We start from the raw sequence: 4,387 nt of genomic DNA, 5'->3' as shown, positions 1-4,387 counted from the left end.
AGAGGCAATATGCTAAAACTCCCTGTGCCTCAATGTTCCGTATGTAGAGCTTATAATGATGATGTCTACTAGGAACTTTGCTGTGTGAATAGACTGGATTGAAATAATAGTTGTAAAATCCTTAAAATAGTGTCTTGCCCATAGTAAGTTTTGAGTACATGGCAATGATATTTTTAGAGATTGTTGAATAATTAATTCTTTTAATCTTTGATTCATTTGCCGAGCCAAAAATTTGTATTCAGTGCCTATGAGCCAGGCCTTTTTGTGAAATTTTGGAGTATCGTGATGAGCAAAAACAGAGTTCCTTTATTTCAGGGAGCTTATAGTCTAGTGAAGACAACAAGTAAATAGAAGAGGTTAGGCCGGGGATTTAGCTCAGTGGTGCTGCCGCCTGCCTCACAAGTGTAAGGTCCCGAGATCGATCCCCAGTACAAAAAAAGGAAAAGCTTAACGTTTATAGATTATGCCAAGAGATCCTGAGGAAGATGGGATGATGCAGTTGAGCCTAAGTGGGACACAAAGCATAAATAAGGGAGACAAGGCTCCAATGTGACCCATGTCCCTAAGACTCTGCCCTGAGAAGAGCCACCTGTGAAAGGAGTAGGTTCTGGCCTCTGGGGTGTTGGAGTCTCAAGGACAAGAGCACTGAGGCAGGGAAATGTGGGCTTGCTGTAGGATGTTCTAGGCCATGGAAAGAAGTTTGGATTTCATTGAAAAGGTGGGGGACAGCCCATTTTGTTCTGTGTCATAGACTCCATAGCTTTGGGGAGCCTCTAGGGGCTTTAAAAATGTTTCTTGGGCCTCAAGGGCATTTAGTAGCTTGGAGAATGAGGCTTGTCATTTGAACTCAGAGCGTGGTCTATGAACTGGTGGTAGCATCACTTGGTAGTTTGCTAGAAATGCGGAATCTCAGGCTCTGCTCCAGAATCAAGTCTGAAGTACTGTCTTTAGGAGGGGGGCCCAGAATCTGTATTTTGAAAGTCGTTTCAAGTGATGCTTCTATACACTGAAGTTCAAGAAGCATTAAACTAGACTGCACTGGGACTGATTTCCATAGCAGTTGGAGCTCTGTTCTCTGGAAGGGAATGGAAGCCTTCCATGGGTACTGTGAATGCTGCTGGCCACAGAGGACCAGCTCACCAGCAGTAGGCCCCCCTGCCAGGGTGAGAACCCTCCTGAGTGCTTGCAGAACTTTCTACCCACAGCCCATCTTTGGTGGTGGTGGCAGTTCAGCATGAGTGATTCAAGGTGCAAACCTCTTCTTAATCAGGAAGCTTAAAGAAGAAGCCAGTAGTTGAGGTGAGAGTAAATGTGCTTCATCAAAGAAGGCAGAGGAGAGTAGAGGGGTGGGTGGGACTTAGTATGAGTTAGTTAGTGCCCTGATCTTGCAGGTGAAGAGATTGGAATCCTGAGATGTCAGATGGCTCTGCTGGGCCAACTGTTCAGTGTCGAGGCTACCAAGTCCAGGTGTGTTCTCACTTGATGGAAATAGCTGCATCGGTTTTCATATTTGTGGGATTCGTAGCTGTTTTTTAAAAAATAAAATAGGATTATTTTTGAGCAAAAAATTACGACGTTTTCCACTCTTACTAGTTTTAGCCTTCATTAGTTTTTAAAAGCAATTCTAGGTCATTAGCATTAGCATAGTTATGGATTTTTCTTATCCTCTGGAAAAGATCATGACTTAAGAGAAATGGTGCATTTATCCCTGCAAGATTTGTGTTAACACCTGAAAACAGGAATGCTTGTTACCCAAATCTGGTATAATGGGACATGATATTTTTATAATGGTGAAATATTTAAAGTATGTGGTACAAAGTTCACAGTAAGTAAGAGCCCTACTGTGTATGTGTTGAAGTAAGTGTTAAGTATGTCTTTCGAAAAACAGTATTTCCGGCCCTATTTGGCAGCCCACACTGGCTGTATTGACATACCCTCTTTGGAAAGGTGCTTTCCCCCACCTGTAGATTCTGTATGTGTCTTGCTGTTTTTGAGTTTAAGGAAGTGGTGGTTTTACAAGTTACATCTTAGTTATGTGTAAAAAATATTTTTGTTTTGTAGTGTCCCAGGCGCTGCTTCTGACAATTCCGGTTTCCGAACAAAAAATTTTGGCAATGGTGAGGGCTTTGATCCAGTCTTCGATTTGCTGTCAGCCATGAGTGGATATATGTGATGCCTGCAAGCCAAAAGGGTGAGTGAGAGTTGATTATTCACCGGAAAAGTCCCAAGACAACAAGTCCTTCAGAGCAGTGCACACGGAGGGCGAGAGACTCTCCCCTGAAGGGAAGACTATCTAAACTATGGACACATGCACAGTACCTTTTTTGTTTTGTTATGGGGGGATTTGAACAAACAGCCTTTGCGCTGAGCCACATCCCCAGCTCCTTCCCTTTTTAAAATTCTGATACAGCTTCTTACTTAGCTGTCTAGGCTTTAAATTTGTGGTCTTCCTTCCTCAGCTTCTCAGAGTGCTGAATTACAGGTGTGCGCCACTATGCCTGGTTTAATAATCGGGTTTTTTTAAATCCTGTCAAAATTTAGTGATAATATGATCCCATAACATATAACTGTAATTACTTCATTTTGACACTGGGGGACAAGGTCGTTTGCATTGGTTCCTTGACGGAGTCCTGTCCAAAGCTTCCATGTGGGTAGGGTTCCTGAGAAAGCCAGAGGCTTGGAAACTGGACTCTCAGAGGTGTCCGAGGCAGTTTTTTCTATCACAGTGTACCCGGGCAGGTTATTCCTTGAGGTTTTAGAGGTGGGTTAGAAGAGATGTAATCATATTTTTTGGTATGGACACTTTGCATGTTCGAAAGCACCTACTCTGTTCCTCAGATTGATGGCTTTCCTGCAGTGAAGACTTGCCCTTATCAAGAACAATAATTGGTCAAGGCCAGGTGTTTTGAGTGAGAACTCTGACATCATTCAGAGGTAGCTTTGTCATAGAATGAGGTCACTTTTATGGGGAACTATTTCATTTCAGGTTTTGTGCATTGAAAGACATTTAGTGGTAACAGCTATTGACATAAGCTCACTTTGTTTATCTTATTCTTGTGCTTAAACATTCTGTTTAGTGGAAGGAAGTCTCATGGATTAAAAAAGAAACACTGTATTGCAGTTGGGAGGCCTAATACCTACCTACCTGACATGTAGAAAATTAGTCTTTCTCTTCTTTAATTCTGTATTTAAAACAAAGCATGTAGGTTAGAGAATCCTATTATGTCAGGAATGACAAAGCCCTAGAAATTGTCCAAGTCTCGTGAGTTTACAGTGGCATCTGTAACACCCACGAAGTTCAGCTGGGGTATCTGAGTCCCTGGGCTGAGTCAGGAGTGGACTCGATTATTTGGTCTTCAGTCAGTGATTCTTTCTAGATTATCTCATTTATAGAAATTAAGGCACCCAGCCCATTCAGTTTAGTCAACCTCTCCAGACGCTAAGTGTCTCTTGAGGCTACTGTTGACCGTTGTATACCCAGGTACAGTATTTATTTGGGCCAGGTTTGAAAAGATTTCACAAGTGGAGGTGATTTGGATAAATCTCTCCCACTCCATAGACAAGAAAGGAGAATTAGAAAAGTAGCCCAGATTTGGTTCTTTGTCAAAGAGCCTATTGGTTTTCATTCCAATATAGGCCAGTTTGTTTCCTGATTCCTTGTACTTTTTATTCCATTCTTCTGGATGTTAGAGATGGAAAAAAAGAGAGATGGAGAAAAAAAAAATCAAACATTTTATCTTTGTCACAAGTCTTTTTTTTTTCATTGGCAAGAGATAAGGCAAATAACAAACAGAAGCACATGAGGTAAGGATTTCCACAGTGAAGAGAAATGGTTAATGGACCCATGGAATGTTGGAGCTGTGAGAGACCTTGGATCATTTATTTCACTGAGTGGTCTTGGGCAAGTCTGTCAGTTCCCTCCCCTGTAAAGTTTTTCTGAGGGCTCCAGTGTGAGGCCACTGGGATAGGCTTTTGTGAGTGGTCTATAGATCAGTGAGCAAGATAGCATGTGTTAAGGAGATTTATTTCTCCTGCAGATAGAATTGAGAACAAAGTGTTAATTTATATTATATATACATGAGAACTTATAGAAGTGTTTGGAATTTTATTGGAGTGGCACCAAACTTAGGTTCTAGATGGCCTGTCACCTCTGTCTTTTATGTTGAAAATCTGATTCAGTCTCACTGTCAAAAAAATTGATGCTTAAAGTTTAAGAAAATCATGTGAATGGATTTACTGAACAGTAGGCCCATTTTACTTATTAATTTCTACTGGGTAAGGGCCTCTATCGGAGCAATCAGTCTGAAAACCTATACTATACCTCATTGGAAGAAAAATAGTATTTAGGCCTAGATGAATACCATTTTTATATATTAATATATATTAA

At 41.1% G+C, this 4,387-nt stretch overlaps 1 protein-coding gene across 3 annotated transcripts in view; it reads left to right on the top strand.

Annotated features, from left to right (window-relative positions):
* The first annotated feature begins 2,061 nt into the window (after window positions 1-2,061).
* Window positions 2,062-4,387, top strand: part of Foxp1 (forkhead box P1) — a 487,831-nt gene continuing 485,505 nt past the window's right edge. For all 3 annotated transcript variants that reach the window (XM_019209347.2, XM_010636145.2, XM_010636153.2), the window contains exon 1: window positions 2,062-2,191. The gene's annotated coding sequence lies outside the window, so the exon portion shown is untranslated. The remainder of the gene's footprint in view (window positions 2,192-4,387) is intronic.

The sequence above is a fragment of the Fukomys damarensis genome, unplaced genomic scaffold (assembly GCF_012274545.1).
Source record: "Fukomys damarensis isolate Sample0158 unplaced genomic scaffold, DMR_v1.0_HiC HiC_scaffold_28, whole genome shotgun sequence".
Lineage (NCBI taxonomy): Eukaryota > Metazoa > Chordata > Mammalia > Rodentia > Bathyergidae > Fukomys > Fukomys damarensis.
This window is presented reverse-complemented; position numbering and strand designations above follow the sequence as displayed.